The sequence below is a fragment of the Balaenoptera borealis genome, assembly GCF_965194805.1.
Source record: "Balaenoptera borealis genome assembly, chromosome: 20".
NCBI classification, from domain to species: Eukaryota; Metazoa; Chordata; class Mammalia; order Artiodactyla; family Balaenopteridae; genus Balaenoptera; species Balaenoptera borealis.
The window spans coordinates 61,308,504-61,332,145 of record NC_138879.1 but is presented as its reverse complement, the minus strand read 5'-3'; the positions used below and the strand labels follow the sequence as shown (position 1 = coordinate 61,332,145).

General features: G+C 46.0%; 1 protein-coding gene across 1 annotated transcript in view; it reads right to left on the bottom strand.

Moving 5' to 3' along the window:
• LOC309619380 (disintegrin and metalloproteinase domain-containing protein 21-like) overlaps positions 1 to 23,046 on the bottom strand; it is a 29,632-nt gene extending 6,586 nt beyond the window's left edge. Inside the window, exon 1 of the mRNA XM_082374503.1 lies at positions 16,270 to 23,046. The gene's annotated coding sequence lies outside the window, so the exon portion shown is untranslated. The remainder of the gene's footprint in view (positions 1 to 16,269) is intronic.
• Between the last annotated feature and the right edge of the window lie 596 nt (positions 23,047 to 23,642).

Sequence of the window (23,642 nt, the reverse complement as noted above, 5' to 3'; positions counted from 1 at the left end):
TCTCCTTCCACTCTCTGAAAAGGGGTCATGCCCCTTCTGTGGTCTAAACCCCAGGGGCAGACCCTTTACCTGGAGCTCAGGTGTGGCCCAGGCTGTGGCTCCTGCAGGCACCTGGGAAGGTGTGATGGGACTTTTAGACTTGCTGTGGACCAGGATGTGCCTGCTGTCCTCTGCACGTGCACTCACTGGGGAAGGTAAGTGGACATAAGTACTCAAGGGAGTGATGTTTGTTTAGACACAACGGGATGTGGAGTTTGAACTTGTCCTGATCAAACTATTGTGGGGTCACCACCCTGACCTGTGGCTTCCAGCAGAGCCTGATGGACACCCCGCTGTGCTGCGAGCTCTGGAGGATGGAGGCTGTGTGGCCGGTTGGAGACATACAACCTTCATGGGGCCAGACGTCAGGAAGGCCAGGCTGGAAATCTCGAGTAGTAGATGAAGCTGCTGTCCACTGTGGAACTGCATCTTCTTCAGGTCTGTTGTGATTGAATCAAGCCCAACCAGGTTATCTAGGATAATATTGCTAGATTAGAGTAAAATGATGATAGAATTTAACAGCATCTACAAAATAGCTTCGGGGTAACACCTGGATTAGGGATTGATCTCCAGAATAACTGGAGAGGGAGCCCAGGCTAGCTGACACATAAAACTGACCATTGCCGTTGTTATTTTATATTTTATATTTGCCTAAAGAAGCAGGTTCATATTATCAATAACTATGCTAAGGTATTTTTTCAGTTATTTCAGGTCACCTAAAAAGCGGTCATCGAAAATGGATTCCATTTGCATGGAATTTGTTTTTAGGAAAGTATGTTTGTGATGCTGAGTGATGTCAGTGCTGATGCAGCTCTGACCCTGAGTGATAGAGAGAGAAGTAAGATCGGATGGGACATCAAGTGTCCTTCAGTCCAAGGAGGGACCAGCTGGGGCATCTTCGAGCCCAAGTCGTCCTTCAGAGGACCCCCACACCTCACTGTTACGGTCCTGCCTCGGCATCAGCTGTGCAAGGACTGAATACAGACAACTCACCATGGAGTCCGGGCTGAGCTGCTTTGCCTTTGTTGCTGTTTTACAAGGTAACTGATGGAGAACAAGAGATACTGAGGATGTGAGGGGATATGAGTGAGGGAATCAGTGGACGTGTGACAGTCTCCTGACCAGGATGTCTCTGTGTTTGCAGAGGTCCAGCTGGTGGAGTCTGGGGGAGGCTTGGTGTAGCCTGAGGGGTCTCTGACACTCTCCTGTGCAGCCTCTGGCGTCACCTTCAGTAGCTACTGGATGAGCTGGGTGTGCCAGCCTCCAGGGAAGGGGCTGGAGTGGGTCTCATCCATGAATACTGGTACTGGTAGCACTAGCTACGCAGACTCTGTGAAGGGCTGACTTGTGATCTCCAGAGACAATGCCAGGAACATGCTGTATCTGCAAATGGACAGCCTGAGAGCCGTGGACAGGACCATGCATTACTGTGTAAGAGACACAATAAACAGAGATCAGTGTGAGCCCAGACACAAACCTCCCTGCAGGGAGACAGGAGGGGCTGGGCTGCAGGGTGTAATCGGGACACCAAGGAGTGCTCTGGACTCAGGAGCACGAGGTCAAGTCCCAGGGACAGGGCAGGGGCAGTGGCCTTAGCAGTGGATACCCTGGACAACAAATAACCCCATCTTCTCATTTAGAATAAACTACTGGGCCACTGTCCAAAAACTGTCCCCTTTGGTGTAAAAGTATCTGGGAATCTCTTGCCTCAAAGATACCTAAAACGTAAATCAAAATGACACATATTTCCATGTATGCTAAGACCTACAATGCCTTACTAGAGCACTACTTATTTCCTTTGGAGTTATAGACTTTACTAATAGTAACTAAACTACACATTTCATTTTCAATACACACAATGTAGGGTCTTGGAATATCATTCAGTAGAACCATCATGTCCCTGATAGGTCCTAGACAGATGTTTGCTATTAGAAACATAATGCTCTTCTCAAATAATTCCTTTCCAAATTCCAGTCTGGCACATAATCCCCTGAATGTTTCTCTCCCTTTCCCCATGGCTTGATTTATTTTTTAATATATTTTACTATCTTTCCCCCATACCAAAAGGGTTGGACAGCAGATCTAGGGCACATACTCTCCTGGAAGCCCTAACCATAACCTGTCCTACAGGGCAGGTGGCTCATTTGATACAGGACCCTATATGCCCGCAAACAACAACAATAACAGAGACTGGTCAGGCACAGCTCACATCATCCTGATGATGGCTGATCTAATTAGTAATGGTCTAGTTGTTTTCATTAAATTATAATTGGAAGCCCACTCTGCCACAGAGACATTACTTCAGACAACATGGCAAATGCTGAGACCCACATCCACTGCAGCAGGAACTCACTTGGAGGTTCTCCAGTCCACATCCCAGATGATACCCGTCCAACTCAAGACCTTCCCATTGGTGATGACTTCATCCTGGATGCTAAATCCTGAGCCCCAGTAAAGCCTGTGGATGGTCCCTCTTAAAACACAAATGATGAACACATAACTTTTACTGCCTTTCTTCTTTTGATATTGGTATTTCTATTATGTGTCTGGGCTCACCCTCTGCTTAGACCACAATCCTGGTATAATCCTTGCTCTCTGCCGAAATGTACACCCCCGTTTTCCCAAGATTAAAGCAAAGTCTGGAAGAGATTACTCCTATCTGTGCCATTCCGAAAATTAATGGGGCTTTTTAGCAAATGGAACAACTGGATATCCACATGCAAAAAAGTGCATAGGTCTTGGCAAAGACCTTATAGTCTTCACAGAACTTTACTGAAAATGGTTCACAGAGTTGAATGTAAAATTCAAAACTCTGAAACCTCCAGGAGATAACACAGGAGAAAAACTAGATGATTTGGGGTAGAATGAATGATGACTTTTTAGGATCCATAAAATAAATCTTTGATAAGCTGGATTCTATTAAATTTTAAAACTTCTGCTCTGTGGAAGACAATGTCAAGACAATGAGAATACAAGCCACAGCCTAGGATAAATTATTTGTAACAGATTCATCTGGTAAAATACTGTTACCCAATTATACAAAGAACACTTGAAACTCAACAACATGAAAACAGAAAACCTGATTAAAAAATGGGCCAAAGGGACTTCCCTGGTGGCGCAGTGGTTAAGAATCCACCTGCCAATGCAGGGGACACGGGTTCAAGCCCTGGTGCCGCGGAGCAACTAAGCCCCTGCGCCACAACTACTAAGCCTGCGCTCTAGAGCTCGCGTGCCACAACTACTGAGCCCGTGTGCCACAACTACTGAAGCCCATACGCCCAGAGCCTGTGCTCTGCAACAAGAGAAGCCACTGCAATGAGAAGCCTGCGCACTGCATCGAAGAGTAGCCCCCCTCACCGCAACCAGAGAAAGCCCGCGCACAGCAACAAAGACCCAACACAGCCAAAAATTTAAAAAATAAATAAATTTATTTTTTTAAAAAAAAGGGGCCAAAGACCTGAATAGAAACTTCACCAACGGAGATAAACAGGTAGCAAATGAGCATATGAGAAGAAGCTCTGCTTCACATGTGATCAGGGAAATACAAAGTAAAACCATGATGTGATGACTATACACAGTTATTCAAACAGCCAAAATCTGGAACATGGACCACGCTACATGCCGGCAAGGCTGATAAACTGTCATGACACATCGCAATTACCCGCCACATGCCAGCACGGCTGTAGAAGGAAAGGAACTCATTCACCGCTTGTTGTAACGCAAGACGGTGCATCCACTTTGGGAGACATTTCAGCAGTTTCTATGAAAGGAAACATGCTCTTACCATATGACCCAGCAATCATACACCTTGGTATTTACCCAAAGACATAGAAAACATAGGTCCACGTGACAACCTGCACACAAATGTTTATATCAGCTTTATTCATGGTTGACAAAACTTGGAAGCAACCAAGATGTCCTACAGTAAGTGAACAGATAAATAAACTGTGGTGCATCCAAACAATAGAATATTATCTGGCAATAAAAGAATGAAAAGACATGGAAGAGGCATGCATATTACTAAGTAAAAGAAGCCAATCCGAAAAGGCTTCATATTGTATGCTTTTAACTTTGTGATATTCTGGAAAACACAAAACTATGGAGACAGTAAAAAGATCAGTGATTGTGTGGAGTTCGGGAAGAGGAAGATGGATGAACAGGTGAAGTCAGAGGACTTTTAGGGCAGAGAAATACTCCTCATGATTCCTTAATACTGGACACACGTCATACATTTGTAAAGTCCCGTGAAATGTACAAGGGTGAACCCTAAGGTAAGCTATGGACTTTGGGTAATTGCCATGTGTCATGACAGTTTATCAGCTGTAACAAATGTGCCATCTGAGGGTACTGATGATGGCGGAGGCTGTGCATGTGGGGGGTCAGTACGTATATGGGATAGCTCTGTACTGCCCCCCCCCATTATGCTGTAAACCTAAAACTGCTCTCAAAAAAGTAAAGTCTTAATTTAAAGAAAATAACGGATGAGGCTGCACTCTAGAGCCCACGAGCCACAACTACTGAAGCCTGCGCACCTAGAGCCCGTGCTCTGCAACAAGAGAAGCCACCGCAATGAGAAGCCTGCGCACCGCAGCAAAGAGTAGCCCCCGCTCGCTGCAACGAAGACCCAATGCAGCCAAAAATATAAATAAATAAATGAATGAATGAATGAATGCAGGGAGCAGAAGTTTAAAAAGGAAAGAAAATAATGTACATAAATGTTGTCTCCAGGAAGCACCGGCCTCCTTTCAGTCAACACCTTGACCCCTATGGAGTAGGACCACCCGCTCCTACTACAGCCTTGGCTATACACAAATACTACTGTCTTTGCATAAACTTACTTACAGTTCATACTCTCAAAGGGCGTAACTTCTGGACCCGTCTCCTTGACCTGAGCATATTCTAATACTCTTCACAACTCCGCCCAGGTATTTTTAGAGAGCCCCAAAACTTCAAATCTGTTTTCCTGGCTAATGCCATACAAGTGGGGACTTGGTGACGAGCCAGTTTACAAGGAATCTTCATACTTTTACTTGTGTTTGTTCTTCCTATTCTCACAGTAAAATGTTTTATTCCATTTAGAGTGACTTCTGCCATATTCTCTGAAAGTCACTCACCCAAAGTTCCCTTAATTTGAAGCCAGAGCACCACAGGGACAATTGAAGCAACTATATTTTCCTATTTCTGTATTCTCAATGTTCTGATATGGGGGGCCTTGATCTTGCACAGACTGCCCCTTCCTGGGCTGCAAATTCCTGCAGATATCAGACACCTTCCTGTAGGTGTACCTCTGATGTACAAGCCACCAATCCAGAGCACATCTCTATTTTCTATCTCTCTTACAAGCTCTCACACACCTTTCCATATTCCTCCTGACCTGGGTCACCCCAGGGCCAGGTCTCTGACAACCAGGGACCACACATGCCCAAGAGCCTGACAAAATTATTCAAGTTATCCAGTGCTAATTTTACTCAGCATACCTACCCTGCCTCATCCATCCCAAAACCCCAATCAGGTCTCTGGTGCATGTCCTGCCCCCTCTTCTGTCTCCTGACCAACCCCAGTGCCTCCCTGAGTGGCCCCTGTGTGGTGTGTGCCCCCTGTTTCTAGGGGTCTGTGAGTGTAAACTGACAATCACTTCCACGTCTGTGTGTCTCACCATACCTGATGAAAACAAATCTGGCTACATTTTAACACACACACACATACACACACAGGTTTTTACGTATATTTTAGCAGAAAACATACTTTGACAAGTTAAAAAAATAACAGATGCATAATGTTTCATTTTCTTTTTGAAAGAGAATTTCTGATACTGTTTATATTTATGAAATGCCTTTCTTTTAAGTTTTTTAAGTATTCATGAGTCACATATCTCTATTTTCTTTCTCCCTAAAATTAGGAAACATTTTTGTGCAACTAATAATGTCAAGCTCCCTGGTCATAATTTTTTGTGAATCAGGTGGGTAATCAGAAGGGAACAAGTCCCACCCTGACACTACTGTGGAAACCCTGTGAGAATCACAGATTAGAGACACGGGATAACTGCCTCACTGAGATTTAATCATAAGAATATATAAGACCCCTCTCCCCCAGACGGCTACCACAGTAATGAGGCTCCAGGATAACACTAGTGGATGAAAGCTGTAACAAGTGCTACAAGACGCAGACTCTCCAAGGAGGAGAACTGAGGGATGCCCAGAGACCACAGTGAGACAAAGTCCAGAAAAGGAGATCAGGTCGAAGCCTCTGACACCTGCAGCTTACAGACCAAACTCAGGATCCTCACTCATCAGCCTCAGGCTGTTTTTCTCTCTTTCCTTAGTGTTCTATGACAAAGTTTCCCTCCTCCTCCAGGAGTTTTTGGTGGATCCAGGTGTAATCACAATCCGGGTTCCACCAGACGTAGAAGACGACGCAGGTTTCCCACAGTTGGCGCAGTTGTGGGTGATTAAGCAGTGGGTCTATCTACCTCTCAGATGCTGGGGTCCTAGGTCCACAGGGCAGGCGGTCAAGAGGAAAGATGACCAGCAGGATTGAGCCCGAGGACGGAGAAACTTCTGGTGACGAGGTGCCCTGCAAAGGCCAGGGCATCCCTCATGGAGCTGACCCAGCTCATCTTCCTGCTACTGCCCCACCCACCTGGTGACCCAGTAGAACAGCGTCACCTGAGTCAGTTGACAACAATGCTGCCTCATCCTCCTCTTCCTCCTCAGACTTCTCAGGTCTTCCTTCCTGCAGGTGGGGTCTCTGGGGTCCCTCAGGTGCAGGCACTATGAGTGAGAAATGTTGTGACTGTGCCCCACTTCTGACAATGTGGGGCAAGCCTGTACCCTTCCCATGGGGCAACTGCAGTGTCCAGATTCTTCAAGAACAGGCAAACCCAACGTGCTTGCACACTCCAGTCTCCACTTTACTGTGTTTGCTTTTGTTTGTCAAAGCAAGTCACACACTCAAGCCTAGGGTCAGTGTATGTCAGGGCACGGAGGGCACTGCCCATGTGCTAGGTATAGAAAAGAAGAAATTTCAAGTACATTACTATGATAATTAGCCACTGTGTGTGTGTGTGTGTGTGTGTGTGTGTGTGTGTCTGTATTATTGGAATATTAGATGTTATGTGTGCATTGAGATCCATGGCTTCTATGTGCAGGTGTTCTCTGACAGAATATTAAACCAGAGGAGCCCAAAAGAAATGAGAGGAACCCCCAAAGCCCCTGATAGACTCTGGACTCACATGACTGTCAACTGCATCAATGCATCTGGCACCTCCAGGGAAAGGGCTCCCTTGTGGTTTCATAAAATCCTTGCTTGGGGTCTCCCTGTAAAGTATGTGGGTTTAGTAAGGCCGATTCACTATTTCAAGAGATGATGTAGAAAGAATATGGTGTCACTGTAAAAGGATTCTGAAGGCAGGGCACAGCCATTGAATACTGGACTAGAGATACTGAGGTAGATACAATGTGAGACCAGGCAGGACCCTTCCCTGCAGGGTGGTACTGGGGGTGCTCAGGACCCACCCAGCACAGGATTGCAGCCCCAGGAGAAGATGCAGAAGGAACTGGGGAGTGGTTTCCTCTCAGGCACTGAGTCTTCTCTTTTCAGCTAAAACAAACCTTAATTAAGAGTTGTTAAGGACTGCTTACTCCTGTGTGATTAATATTGGATTCTATTGGGAACACATACCCAACTCAATGAGGCAATGAGAACTGTGTTTAACAGGTAAATGTGTAGGCCTTCTAGATATCCTAATTCTTAGAAGTGGAAAACAGGATTTTTTTAATCCAATGGTTGCAGAGTTTGGGGAGACAGTCTGACCCTAGGAGTAACATTTAGTTATCAAAGCTCAGAACATGTTCAGGTTGTTTCCCTGTCATTCAAAGGTGGGCTCAAAAAGAGGGGCATGTTGTGTGGGGCTTCTTTCTCAGTTTGAAGAACTCTGTCTGCACAGAGGTCAAGGATGTGATGGGGGACACATATTCTCAGACAAGGATTAGGACTTGGGCCTTTGGCATCCCACTGAGCGTGGTCCATGGGATGTCCATCTTTTCCTGGCTAGACAGGCACTGAATATGAAATATTCTGCCTCGTCAATGGGCAAATAAGTTGAGATATCCTAGGTTAAATATGGGTATGTCTTGCCCTAAGAGCATCATCCAACAACCATACAGCGTCCTCTACGGAAGTCTCATAGTCCTCGCCACAGACTGGACCGGGAGGATCCTCTTCCTGGTGGCAATGGCTACATGTAAGGAACTTCCCAGTCCCTGGGCTGGGGAGGGAATCAGGACAAGTCAAGTGGATTTCATCCACTCCTGACCCCTCTCCACAGGTGTCCACTCCCACATCCAGCTGCTGCAGTCTGGCACTAAGGCAAAGAAGCCCAAGGCATCAGTGAATGTCTCCTGCAAGGCTTTCAGACACACCTTCACCAGCTGCTTTATGCGCTTGGTTCAAAAGGCCTCTGGACAAGGGCTTTAGTGAATGGCACATATTGACCCCAAAGATGGTGAAACAAGGTATGGCCAGAAGTTCCAGGGCAATCACCATGAGTGTGGACACATCCACAGCCTACATGGAGCTGAGCAGTCTGAGATCTGAGGTCACAGTCATGTGCTATTACTGTGCAAGACACATAGTGCGATAAACCTCCTCCTGAGTATGTCAGAAACCCCGAGGGAGAGGTTGGCTGTGCTGGGGCTGAGGAGGTGACAGAGATGTTTAGGTTGAAGGTGCCTCAGAAAATGAGTTTATGTAATTGAAATTACACAATAGATATGAGTATTCACTAATTATTTTGGAAATTTTCCATAAACAGATCACCATAGGAGCAAAATTCAGAGACTAGAAAATGGTTCAAATAAATAAAGCTGATATAAGCATTCCCATGAAGGCATTTGTGTGAACATAAAATTTCATTTTATTTATTTATTTATTTATTGGCTACGATGGGTCTTCGTTGCTGTGTGCAGGCTTTCTCTAGTTGAGGCGAGTGAGGGCTACTCCTCGTTGCGGTGCGTGGGCTTCTCATTGCAGTGGCTTCTCTTGTTGCGGAGCACGGGCTCTAGGCACGCAGGCTTCAGCAGTTGTGACACGCGGGCTCAGCAGTTGTGGCACGCAGGCTCTAGAGCGCAGGCTCAGTAGCTGTGGCGCACAGGCTTAGTTGCTTCGCAGCACGTGGGATCCTCCCGGCCCAGGGCTCAAACCCGTGTCCCTTGCATTGACAGGCAGATTCTTAACCACTGTGCCACCAGAAAAGTCCAAACATAAAATTTTAAATCAGTTGGGTAAGTACTTTGTAGCCCACTCCTCAATCACATGGTAGGTGTATGTTTAACTCCATAAGAAACTGTTAAAATGTCTTCCAAGTTCGTAATGCTCCACTTTTGCCAGAATTTGATTTTTTGCATGGGTTTATTCAGAATCTACCCTCCTTATAACAGAACATACTTGGAAATATTGGCCATGTAACCAAGGCTTTGACTGGACTGTCATATTTTAGAGTGATGTGTATAAAATCAGATGTGTCCTGAGAGTTCAAGACACTAAGGTTGATTTTTATTGCCAATGGTTACAAAGACATCTCAGGGTAACTGGCCTGCATCCTGGCTCATGTGGTACCCAGCCTTACAGGAAAGTAAGGAAAGGCACTTCTTGATAGGACCAGGAACCTTAGAATATTTTATAGAAGAGATAATAATGAGCGAAGAGAGGAATTCACCCAAATCTATAGCTACTGCATATGAGGTCTGGTGGTAAGTTCTTGGCATGTCTTCCAAACCTCAAGAGGCTTTTAAGACTACAACCTGAGATTCCTTATGAAAAATTCAACCAAAACAAACTAAAATGTTCATGTGGTCAGTAATCATTCTTGCTGAACATGTGTGAATATCAGGCAAATCTAATTAGAACAGATGAATTTTGTAAAAAAGGATAACCTTACTTTGTTAAGGTTTGATCACAAGTAGGGTGACTATATGGAGAAATTTTATGTTTCAGTAGAAAACTACAGCCAATCCTTTTGGGTTATCAGATTCTAGCCCAGATAATTTTCTTAGAAGGTATTTATCTACCTGTAAATTTGTCTTGATCCTGCCATTTCTCATATTTAGTTGGTCCTTAACAAATTCTCACCTCTTGTAGCTTCCTTCACTATCTGGCTACGTCTCTCCAAAGTAATGTTCCGAATTTTATCCCACCCTCCAGAATTCACATCATGAAGAACCAAAACGTGACTACCCAGATCCTCACTGTGACTCTAAGTTGTCTATAGCTGATCTTCCCACTGCCCCCCGACCTGGTACCTAATGAAGCCGTGTGAGCTGATGCAGGACAACTTGACAAAAACTTCAAAGAAACTTCAGAAGATGGTATGCAAATAATCTTGGTGCCTGGAGCTGCTGCTGTGTAGGCCCCTCAGGAAGTTCACCTAATTTCTGCACCTTTTAGTCTCTGCTCCAGGAAATACCATGACTGTAGACAATCTTATCAAAATCTCTCTGATGTCTATGCCACCACCTGGAACATTCAGTAAATCCATCCAAGAAATCCATCAGACTGGCACTGATGTTGTCACTCCACCATCTAAAGATATTTTGTGCCAAATGTCTAGAAATTTTCTTGATTAGCTGCACTCTGGACTCAGAAATTGTCATTTCAGTCTGCCTCAACCATTAATCTTTGCTTTTATTTTACTCTCTTGATAATCCCCCTTATTGCAGGTTTAAAGGCTCACACCATACAAACAATATCCTCTACTATAAACTCTCAACACACAGTGCAGGAGGCCCTTAACAATCAAAAGACCACTGAACAAGAAATGGACTTCTATTGTACAGAGGAAAGAAGAATGCCTCTTCTTATCTTGAGCCAGAAAGGTGGATGGACAAAGACTCCATCCTTGATCGAACTTTAGTGAGGCTCCTCTGAGCTCTCTTCTTGAGGAGACCTCAACCTTGGCCTGCCTTTAGTGAGACTCCTGCTAAGTCAATTTACTGAGAATTTCTCCACCCTTGACATGTGATCAAATTCCTGATCTTCCACCTTTGAGATACAAGACCTTGACTGCATTTAGCAAGAACCTCTTAGGCCGGTTTAAGAAGATCCTCTGACCTCTGTTACCTCCTGTAAGTGAGTTTCCATCTCATCACTCTGCCAGTTGGTATAAATCCCCACTTGTCCCTGTTGTATTTGGAGTTTAGTCCAGTCTGCCTCGTGTTGCAGTAGTATTGAATAAAGTCTCACTTCCTATTTTTATAAGATTTACAATTTGTTGTTCTTTAACCCAAGTTCTTTGCTTTCAAATTACACTGGTGGGGCAGGCATAGGATAGAGTTTCCCATTCCCAAAGTAAAAAAGCAAAATGATGTAAACAAGGTGTCAAGCAAGTCAGAAAGAAACAGAGCAAATTCTATTGGATTTTAAGATAAGAAAAAAAATGTACTGGCTCTATCAAGGAGGAAGAAATTTCCCTCTACGTTTCCAGGTCCTTCTGGCTGGTCTAAAAATTAAATTGACATGAGACAGATTAAAAGGAAAAATTCCAATAAACACTTAATAATATGTATACATGGGAGAGACCCAGGAAACCTGAGTAACTCACCTTAAATATCATCTTAAGCTAAAGACAAAAGAGGAGGTTGGGGTTAGTGGTTTGGGACTTCAAAGGGGAAGAAGGCAATTCACATGAAAATGGAAAAGCAGATGTTTGATAAATAAATATTTGCTGGGCCAGTGGAGACAATGGGACACAGAGTAGACTCTGATCTATAGGCCCTGCTGAGTCTCCTGGCCCCCACACCACCACACCTAGCCCATGTTTTCTGCACATATTTCTGCTGACAGCTCTATTTTGGTAACAGGTCCTCTATCTAAATTCTATAGGTAGCTAAGGGGGAGGTCAAAATTTCTTCCTGACTCTTCTGTTCTTAAAAAGAATGACCTTAATTTAATCCTCAAGATAATGAGACACACTGGGGTGGCAAATTTTGCTCCCTTTCATCTGCATGCTCTGTCCTCTGGGCCCACCTGTCTGTGACCCTGGTACCTCAGCCTGTGCCCTCTGAACACCTGGTGGCAGTAGCAACCAAGCGAGCCACTCCGTCTGTCCCTGTCCTCAAATCAATCTTTCTCTACTTCATCCGATTTGGTTATTTCAGTCCAGAGCAGCATTGTGTCTGCTACTGTCAGACTCTCAAAACCCTTCTTGGCCTTCTATGCAATTCATGAGATTCAGGTCTTCAGACAAGAGGATCCTCCACAGGCCTTTCCTGTATGACCACATAGCTATTCCTGGTTCTGCTGAGATGGTTGACTGTATGAATCACATGCATCAACCCTTTAGCAAAAGTTTTTCCAGGCACACCCTTGGCTCTATTTCAAAAGCAGGTTATCTGGATAGACTGAGATGTTTCCAAAACTTCAGGATTTCTTTCTGCTTTTCTTAACAATTTTCTCTTCAGTTTACTTTCTCTTCTCATAACTGCAAGCATCAAGAAGAAATCAGGGACTTCCCTGGTGGCACAGTGGTTAAGAATCCACCTGCCAATGCAGGGGACACGGGTTCGAGCCCTGGTCCGGGAAGATCCCAAATGCCGCGGAGCAACTAAGCCCGTGTGCCACAACTAGAGCCTGCACTCTAGAGCCCGCGAGCCACAACTACTGCAGCCCACGTGCCTAGAGCCTGTGCTCTGCAACAACAGAAGCCACCGCAATGGGAAGCCCGTGCACCACAACAAAGAGTAGGTCCTGCTCACCACAACTAGAGGAAGCCCGTGCACAGCAACAAAGACCCAATGCAGCCAAAAATAAATAAATAAATAAATAAATAAATAAATAAATAAATAAATAAATAAATAAATAAATTTATTAAAAAAAAAAAAAAGAAGAAGAAATCAGGCCATACCTCCTTCAATACTTTGCTTAGAAATCTCTACAGCTAAACATCCAAAATCATCACCCTCAAGTTCTAATTTGTACACGCAACCTAATACTATTCAGAAAAGTTTTCTGCCACTTCATTACAAGATTCACCTTTCCACATGTTTTCAGTGGCATGTTCTCCATTTCCATCTGAGATATCACCAACATTCATTTGTTTATGCTTGTATATATATTTCTAAGATTACAGAAGCTTTCTCTCAGCTTTCCTCTTTCATTTCTGATCCCTCACCATAATTTCCATCAATCTACATTTTCTACCAACAGGTCTTCCAGTCTATCTGAGCTTTTCCTATTAAGCACACCAACACCAGCCTCTTTTCATTACCCAAATCTAAAAATATTTCCACATGTGTAGGTAAGTGTTAAGGGCCTTCCTCTTCCTGATACCAAAATCTTTATTATTTTCTAGGGCTGCCATATGAAATATCACACACTGAGCAGCTATATGCAATAGAAATTTATTATCTCACAGATCTGGAGGCTTGAAGGAAATGTGACGTGTCGGCCAAGTCGATTTGACATGTTGGCCAAGTCAAACATAATTGTCCCTCACAGCCCTGTCTGTCAAGCCTCTCTCAGTGGCTTGACAATGACCAGATGCAATACAGAAAGTAAAAAGACAGCCCACATAATGGAAGAAAATATTTCCACATTATATATCTGATGAGTCTTTATTTATCCAGTGTATATCAAGAACTCTCATAACTCATCAATGAAAACAAACAACCCAATTTTAAATATGGACAAAGGACTTAAATAGACCCTTCTTTGCACAAGACATGAAAATGGTCAACAAGCCGATGACAAGACAGGAGGGAAATGCAAATTAAAACCGCAACGCAATAACTCCTTCGCACACTCTAAAATGGTTATAATCAAGAGAATTAAAAATAACAAATGTTGCCAACAATGCAGAGAAATTGGAACCTTTAAACATGGCTTGTGGCAATGGAAAAGGGTGCAACCTATGTTTACAATATGAATGTACAATTACCATATAGTGCAACACCTCCACTTCTAGATAGAGACCCCAAAGAACTGAAAACAGGTGTACATATATATTGATAGCCGCACTGTTCACAAGAGCCAAAAGGAAGGAACAATGCAAACGTCCACCAGTGGGTAAATGGATAAACATAATGGGGTTGATCCATAAACCGCCATGTTATTCTGCCGTGAAAGGAATAAAGTGAAATGGTGCAGCCCCTGTGGAAGATAGTGTGGCAGCTCCTCAAAAAGGTAAACACAGAATTAACATATGATCCATCAATTCCACATCAGGGTATATACCCAAAAGACTAAAAGCAGGGATTGGAAGAGATACGGGTACACCTATACTCACAGCAGCATTAATCACAATAGCAAAAGGTGGAAGCAATCCAAGTGTCCATTGATGGATGAGTGGATAAACTAAATGTGGTATACACACAAAAGAATGTCATTCGGCCTTAAAAATTAAGGAACTTCTGACACGTGCTACAACATATATGAACCTTGAAGTCACTAAGATAAGTGAAATAACTCCGTCACAAAAGGACAAAAATGATATGATTCCACTTATATGAGGTACCCAGAAAAGTCAAATTCAGAGAGAGAAAGTAGAATGTGGTTGCCAGGGGCTGAGGGGAATTCGTGTTTAATGGCTACAGAGTTTCACCGGTGAAAACTGAAAAGATCTGAATGTGGATGGTGAGGATATTTGTACAACAATGTGAGCGTGGTTAATGCCACAGAATGGTGTACTTAAAATAGTTTAAATGGTAAATGACCGGTACATTTAATCACACACACACAAAATAAATGAAGTACTGATACATGTTACAATGCAGAAAAGCCACCCAGATCATACTCATCTTGTGTGCTTTAAATCCACCAAGGTTGTGAAAATGAGGGAAAGTACCAGTAATTGTTCCAGAAAAAGAAACCTGGATCAGAATGGGAAAAGACATTGCCCTAGAGCTGGAGCAGCTGGTGAAAGTTGAAGTGGGCCTATGGACTGGACCGCAATGCGGAAACCATCATAATTTCCTCATTTGGAGGTTACGTGTTGGTTCCCTGGAAGAGCGCCCCCGTTTTGGGTAAAATGCACTGGAGTATTCTGTGTTCAGTGGCTAAAGCAGTAAAGCAAGGAAGGCTGGGTAATCTGAGTGTGCAGATACACAGTACCTTGTTCTGCTATTACAAGTTTCTGTAGGTTTGGAGTTACTGCAAAGTCAATAACTTTCCAAAACACCACGTCAAGACCACACCAGGAAGGCAGAGAAAATATCACACTTTCTTATAGAGGCCAAGCCTTAACCCAGATCCACTTCCCACAAAGTCAGGAACCTAACTGCCCTTATAGGAGTCCACACGGGATTGACAGGCACTGTGGGAAGATTCTAGTAGGAGACACTGCGTCTTTGGTGTTGCGGATGACCTAAATATGATAGAAACAGTGGGATTTTCGAGTTCCAGTTTTCTACCTCATTCTACCAAAAAGCTATTAGAAATAATAAATGAACTCAGTAAAGTTACAAAATCAATACACAGAAAATCAACTGCATTTCTAAACACTAATCATGAACCATCAGAAAGAGGGAGAAAACAAACAAAAGCTATTTACAATTCCATCAGAAAGAACAAAATACCTAGAATAAATTTAACGAAGGACGTGAAAGACCCGCACACTGAAAACTTTAAGGCATTGGTGAAGAAACTGAAGACACAAATCAACGGGAAAATATCCCGCGCTCATGGAACGCAAGAATTCATACTGTTAAAATGTCCATGCTTCCCAAAGCAATGTACACAGTGAGCGTAACTCCTACCGAAATTCCAAGGGTATTTTTCACAGAAACAGAGCAAATCCTCCTAACATTTGTGTGGAACCACAGAGGACCCCGAAGGGCCAGAGCGACCCTGAGGAAGGAGACCGGGCTGGAGGCATCTCGCTCCCTGACCTCACACTCTGCTGAGAAGCTACAGTCCCCAAACAGGGCAGAACTGGCACAAAAACAGGCACACGGTCCAGAGGGACGGGACAGAGAGCCCAGAATCCAACCCACACGGGGTGGGGGGGGGGGGGGTCCGTTAAGTTACGACAAGGGGGCCACGGACACACCGAGGGGAAGGACAGGCCCCACAATAAATGGTGCTGGGAAAACTGGACACCCCATACCCCATGCTGGCTACACAGCACACCGAAGTGACTAAAAACCCAGCTTTCCACACCAAGCCCTTCCTGGGTCGCAGGAAGACGGACCCCCTCAGCCGTCCGCCGCCCACAGGAAGCTTCTCCCCACTTCTTCTCACCCTTTCCTCCCGGCGTCGCCTGGGTCCTCAGGAAACCCAGCTTCCGTCAGCGTGGACACAGCCCTGCGTCGTCCTGAAACCGAAAGCCCAGCGAGTCCTAAGGAGACTGAGTTCCTGTCAGCAGAGACGCTGAGCCGGGCGTCCCAGCCGAAGCCTCGGCGGTGCCTGACTAGACACAACTGCTCTCAGTGGCAGGCAGGGAGGGGGAACACGCATGCGCTCTGGGTCAGAGAGGCCAGCTCAGCGCCACCGTGTGGTCAGTGCAGGAACTGCAGGCCGTGCGTCCCTCACAGTTCACGGGACACAGCGCTCCCTGCAGGCAGAGCCGCGGAACCCATTCAACTTCGGGCGTTCACTGAAATGGAGACTGTGTCCCATAACTTCTCCAAAAATAGTTAAGGAACCGTTAACTGGAAACCGTATGACATGAAATGGAGGTAGACACGAACTTCACAACTTATGCCAACTCATTCAAAATTATTCTTAGACACATTTAAAAGGCACAACTTCAAAATTATAGAAGAAAACATAGGAGAAAATCTACATGAACTTGTGTTTGGTTAGGTAGATCATGAGCTTTGAGTTTTAACACACAACACGAAAAGGAAATCGACAAAAAAAGGGAAAGTAATAGCATGGGCTTTATAAACTTAAAGATTTCTACTCTGTGAAAGACCTTATTGAGAAAATCAAAAGACAAGCCAGAAGCTGGGAGAAAAATATTTGAAAACACATATCTAATAAAGGATTTGTCTCAAATATACAAAGACCTCTAACACAAACAACCCCACTAAAAATAGGTAAAGATATGAACAGACACCTGGACAAAGAAGATATACAGATAGTATTTTAAAAATGCTCAATATCATACACCATTAGGGAATTACGAATTAATACAATGAGATATAACTGTACATCTATTAGAACTGCTGAACCCCAAGAAAATGACAATACCAGTTACTGCAGGGTGAGGAACAACAGGAACTCTCCCTGCTTACTGGTGGAATGCATGTTCAGCTAATTTGTAAGACTGTTTGGCAGTTTTTTCCAAAACTAAACAAGTCTTACCTTGGGATCCAACAATCGTGCTTCCAGTATTTAGGCAACTGCTTTGAAAAACTATATCTAAACACAAACAAGGATGGAATTATGCATAACAGCTCTACTCATAATGGCTAAAAACTGGAAGAAATCAGGATGTCCTTCAATAGATAAATGCATAAGCAAACTGGGGGTACATCCATGTCATGGGGAACAGAATATGCCACCCCAAAATGCTCTTAGGCATAGGTATTATTTTGATCTGATTGGTTTTTTATAATAAAATGACCCTGAAGAATTTCAGAAAACTGAGTAGAGTTTGCCCTTTTTGAGGGACATTTACATTTATAAGGGAAATCTCCATTTCAAGGGTGTGTCCCTCTCTGTAGAAAGATGATTATATAGAAGGATGATTAAATAGAATAGAATAGAAGGATGATTAAATCTCAAGAAACCCTCATCAATGGAGAAGTCCTGAGTTAAATCTGCATAGTAACCATACCCTTGTTTACTGTGCATTGCATGACAACCTGTCATAACCGGCTTCTCCCCTTCCCCCAAAGTCTTGTTTTGTTTGTTTTTAGCTGAAGATGGTATTTAAGGTGATGGCTTGGTCCATTTCAAGGAGTTACTCAGTTTTCCTGGGTATCTCCTATATATACAAGAGGTATGAGTGTTATTAAAATTCTGTTTGTTTTTCTCCTATTAATCTTTTATTACATGGAGGACCTCAACCAAGAACCTAGAAAGGTAGAGGGAAAATTGGTTTTCCTCCCAGGCACATGCAATGGAACACGACGCAGCAATAGAAAGAAATGAGCCATCAACCCACGGAAAGACATGGATGAATCTTAATTAAGTGCATATTGCTAAGTGAAAGAATCCAGTCTGAAGAAGCTGCACGGAGTATGACCCCATTTAAGACACTCTAGGAAAGGCAAAGCTACATAGATGATAAGCAGACCATGTGTTGGGGGGTTTGAAGTGTTCCATGTGACACTTTAGGACGGATACTTGTTGCTAAGCATTTGTCCAAATCCATAGATTTGTATAGCTCAAGGGGTCAATCATAATCTATTCAAATTTAGTATTTGGGGTGTAGGAGTGTTGCAGGATGGGATACACGATGTGACAGAATCTAACTGTATTAGAAATGTATGGAAAAAACTGTCAAGGGTGGGGGCAAAGGTGCTGACCTAAGTTACCTGTGGAAATGAATGGAAGCTGTAGACTAAAGGCAAAATGGACTGGACATAAGCAGTGGGCTTTATTTTACGAAGTTCTTTCCAGGGTGTAGTAGCTAACAATTCTGAAACCTCTGCATATGTAACCTAGAAAGGAACAATGCATAGATAAATGGCAGATGGTGGGAGCCAGGCTCCTCACTGTGGGAGTGGGAAGCAAGGGGAGAGCCTCTGCCCTCGTAATCCTGGATCTGGGCTTCCTGGGAGGATGGTGTCGAGAGTTTACTGGCTGGGGAAATGCACAGATCTTCATGCTGGGAAGGTCCTGCAGAGGTAGGAACATCACACCCCATCTTTCCACCCCCATGGGCTAGAAACAATCAGACCTCCGAAATCAGCCAAATGCAGCTTTTAAGACATTCTCGCCCCCAGATAAAGGAGCGTGAGGGTCTTGAATTACCCCTAGGCTGTCCAAGAATCCAGGCCCTGGGGGGTGGAGCCAGGTTGGGGGTGCCTGGGCCTCTGACCAGCAGCTGGTTGGAAGAAAGGAGGCCAGTCCTGAGGGCAGGGGTTCCCTGAAGCCTGTGAGCCCTGGTGCCCTGATGGGATTCATTCCCAGTGGGGACATCTGCAGGGCCTGCAGTGGTTCTATTTTCCACCCAGCCCCTTTTGATGAAGCCACAGCAACACTGGGCCCAGAAGTCTCCTGGTGGTGTCTCAAACTCTGACACAACAGCTTTACAAGGAAATAAGAGAATGTGCTTCGGAACCTTCCAAAATGAGGGAGAGAAGAGTGAAATTGAAAGAGAAGAATCCGAGACGCTTTTCCTATAAGGGCCCCTGTTGGGAGAGGCAGGGATGGAAAAGCAGGGAACTGGTGGACGGCAGCCCCCACCAAGCACCTCCCTTGCACGTGGGCCATTTTGGACCACAGAGGACCTCGTTCCTGACTGAGTATGCCCTCCTGGAGGAGGGCGGTCCCAAGAACCACACGCATCTCCTGGTTTGGGGTTGGGGTGGGGGACCCCTCACCCAGCAAGTGTGTCTCCAGGGGACACTCTGGTCATGTGATACATCAAAGGCCACCTCCAAGGGGACCCTCCCATGAAGACCTCTGAGAGGTGGGTCCAAGCGGGGTAAAGTGGGCTGGAAGGAGAGGATGCAGGTCTTACCGGGAGGGATGCCATCTCTGGGCCCCTCCAAGTGTCAAGGACTCAGACGTTTCCAGCTGCTGGACTCCAACCCTCCCCTGCTTGCCTGACCTTCTCCCCCAGCAAGTGTCTCCTCAGCCTCCACACCAGGATAAGGGAAGTTCCTTACTGCATCAGTAGATCAAGGAATTCTCGTTGACCACCCAGGGACACAGGCTCTGCCCAGGCCCTGGTCCTCCAGGTGTGTGGAGCTGAGCAGGCATCAGGGATCAAGCCCTGGGCCAGTCACTGGGGAGACAGAAAACCCCCAGTCTCTGTGATCGGACAGAGGAGTGCCTGGGAGGGGGATTGAAGGGGACCACTGACCCCAGACCCAGCACTGACCAGAGCGCTGAGCACTGACCCAGACCTCTGACCACACCCAGAACCAGCCCAGCCCCAGAGCACCCAGGACTGGGGTCCATAACCATGCAGACACCTTTTCTAAGGAACACAGGCCTGGGAGTGCCCTTCCCACACCACCCCCTCGCAGTCCCAAAGTGCCCAGCGACCCCACACGTTCTAGTGAACAGGTTGGCACCCTGGATGGGTGACGGGCTGAGAAAATATCAGCCAGTGGTGGAAACGACCAGAAGACGCCCCAGACCTTTGGGGGCAGCTGTCTTCCTGTTACCAAACCAAACTTGTGTCTGCTCACCCGTGCAGGAATAAAGCCAATCTAGTGACACCAGGTCGTGGTGAAGGAACCTGCAGTGTTTATTGTAAGGCAGCAGATCAGGAGGCCAAGGCAGCCAATGCTCAAAACGCCGGAACTCCCCAGTGGGTTTCAGGGAGGCATTTTTACTTTTTAAAATTTTTTTATTTTTATTTTTATGTTTTTATAAATTTATTTATTTATTTATTGGCTGCGTTGGGTCTTCATTGCTGCGCACGGGCTTTCTCTAGTTACCGTGAGCGGGGGCTACTCTTCGTTTTGTTGCGTGAGCTTCTCATTGCGGTGGCTTCTCTCATTGCGGAGCACCGGCTCTAGGTGCACGGGCTTCAGTAGTTGTGGCTCGTGGGCTCCAGAGCGCAGGCTCAGCAGTTGTGGCGCACGGACTTAGTTGCTCCGTGTCATGTGCGATCTTCCCGGCTCAGGACTCGAACCTGTGTCCCCTGCATTAGCAGGCGTATTCTTAACCACTGCGCCACCAGAGAAGTCCCAGGGAGGCATTTTTAAAGGCCAAGTGAGGGAGGGGAGTCACAGGGTATGGGATCAGCTTGTGCACAGTTCTGATTGGTTGATGATGAGGTCGCAGGGCGGGCTCACAGGGGTGAACATTATCGATTCTCAGACTCCAGTAGGTCTGGGGGCTACATGCTCATGGTCATCAGTAGTTAACTTCTTCCATTTGGTGGGGGTTTCAGCATCTGTAAAACAACTCAGGAATGTGCCTCAGATGCTATCATCTAGGTACTTCAGGGAGGAGATACAGCAGAGGACATGGGGAGGGGTCCGTCCCAGGAAGGCCCCATAGGATCCTGCTCGGTTACACTCCCCAACCCCATGAGTCCTCCCGCCTGGACCTGGAGCCCTGGAGCACCAGCCAGGGCTGGTGAGAAGCACTAGCTGAGAGCTCCTCTTTGCCTTGTAGGTGATCTTTCCTTTCTCAGACATGACTTGGAGTCTCGGAAAGAAATGCTGATTCTGTGAGATTGGCTTTTTCAAGTGGTTTCCTTCCCTCTGGTCCTGAAGCAGAAGGTTGGGGCCAAAGATGACTTGATGTTGCCAGGGATGGGCCAGAGCGGGGAGAAGTCGGACCTGGGGCAGTTTGCTGCCCTCCACCTCCCGGGGTTAATAACCCCTCACTCACCTAGAACTGGAATTTCTAGTCATCGGTTTATGACAGGAGGAGGTGGGGTAGCGGGAGGCCAAGGGGGTCATTTCAGCACCACGGATGTCTCTTTGTGTCAGAGCCACACACCCAGGTAGCTCTGCTCTGCGGGCTGGATCCCCTTAGAAATTACATCTGGGCTCAGAGATTGTTAGTTCTCCATTCCAGCTTCCATGCCAGTGACCCATCTGGTTGCGCTCAGGCCGCATACGTGCCATGGACGGAGGCCAGCCCTGGGGTTGATCGCCACCTGGCAGCAGGAAGTGTGACCCGAGCCGTGGAGGGGAGTTTATAGGAGGTTCTCGGCTACAGGCCAAGTCGCTGGGCTGTGATTTGCTGCTCCGTAAGTCGTGGCTTTATTTTCTGGAAAACTTACTTGTGGGGGCAGCCTTCTCTGTCAACTCAGATTTTCAAAAATATCTACTTTGATTTGCTGCCAACTAATGTAATATGATAGAACCCAATTTGATCTTATTAACGTTGATGAGGCTGAATTAGCTAACGTCAGGCCCATTTCCAAAGTGCACAAAGGTTGCCGAGGAGGGGGCCCCGTGAAAGCGCTGCATTGGAGGCCTCCTCTCTGCCGAAGCCCCCGGAGACCTGGAGACCCGGGGTGCAGTTTGCAGAGACCACCGATGCCCTTGTTCCTCGGACAGTGAGAAGGACACCAGCTTGAGTCACGGCTGCCAAGCACCTGGCACGGAGCCTGGGAAATCCCTTGCCCACCGGGGCCATGGCACGCATGTCTGCAAGATGCAGCCACAGCTCACTGAACAACAGTGCCAGAACGGCTCTCGGACCCAAGGAAGCAGCCCTGACACCACCTGGCCTGTCTGCTGGGCTTTTTGATTTCTCAGATCCTCTGCTCACAGTTTCCCGGTCTCTTCCTCTGGTCACCGCTGCCAGCATGCCTCTCCTACAACAGCAGATGCCTCCTGCCTTCCATTCTCTGTGCTTCAAGCCGTGCTGCAGCTGAACTTTTTATAACAGAGCACAGTGAACAAGTGCCTGGTGAGCGCATTGTGAGCAAAGCGGCGGCCTTACTGTGACCCTCGGGATGTGGTGTGGCTCCTTAGGGCTTCCTGGATGTCTGGGCCGGCTGCACACGGGCATCACCTGGTCACGTGCACGTAGGCGAGGGCCTGCTGTTCCTTGCCCTCGTTTGTCTCATCAGACAAAGCGTCTGATCTCAGGGAGGCTGCACACCTGTACGCCAGGTGACCATCTCCTGAGGTTCACAACCGAGAGGGACAGATGCCACTGGGGCCTTGTGTCTGAGTCAGAGAGAGAGCCGACGCCTCCAACACTGCAGGCTCCCTGAGGGCAGGACATCCCGCCTCCCTGCCTGGACCGGGCGTGTGCTCTTCCACAAGGAGAGGAGCCCACACGACGGACCCTTTATTTGGAAAAGATAAGCAAAATCAGGTGAAGCAATTTGATACCTATTAAGATGATATCTTCATCCCGAATACCACCCGAATGTATTTTTTAGAAGGTTAATGTTATTTATCATAGCTTAAAAAATGGAATAGCCAGCAGCATGGCACAAATAAAGGAACGCTCTGGAACCTTTGCACACAAAGAGAAGATGCTCACGTAACGGTGCTACTGAGATGAGAAGAACACAAAGACTGTAGAATAGATGTGAAGAGGTGCCTGGTTCTGCACGTGCAGGACAAGTTACGTGACAATTGCGGACCAAGTCTGGGGACGGGCCAGGGGTTCTGATGTCAGGCAACGGTGACCTCAAGTAGGGGCCAGGTTTCCATGGGGAACGCCCATCTCCCCCCAAACCTAGATGTGCTTCCTGAGAGCAGTGAACACAGGAAGGTAGTGTAGGAGACAAAAGAACTCATTCATGGGCTCAACATCCCCAAGACCACTTGTCCTTTGTCCTCCAGCCACAGATCTAAGCATCTATTAAACAGGAGCTAACCAGGGCCAGAGCCAAACACAGAAGCTGCCACACAGTAGGTGCTCAATAAAGAACCGTTGAATTAATGGAGCTGCTCCTAAGTGGGGTCCGAGTAAGGGATCTGACACATCTCACTGCCCTTTATTGACTGAAAATGTCAGCCCGCTAACGAGGTCTAGGTAGATTAATTATAGAATTTAACACATTT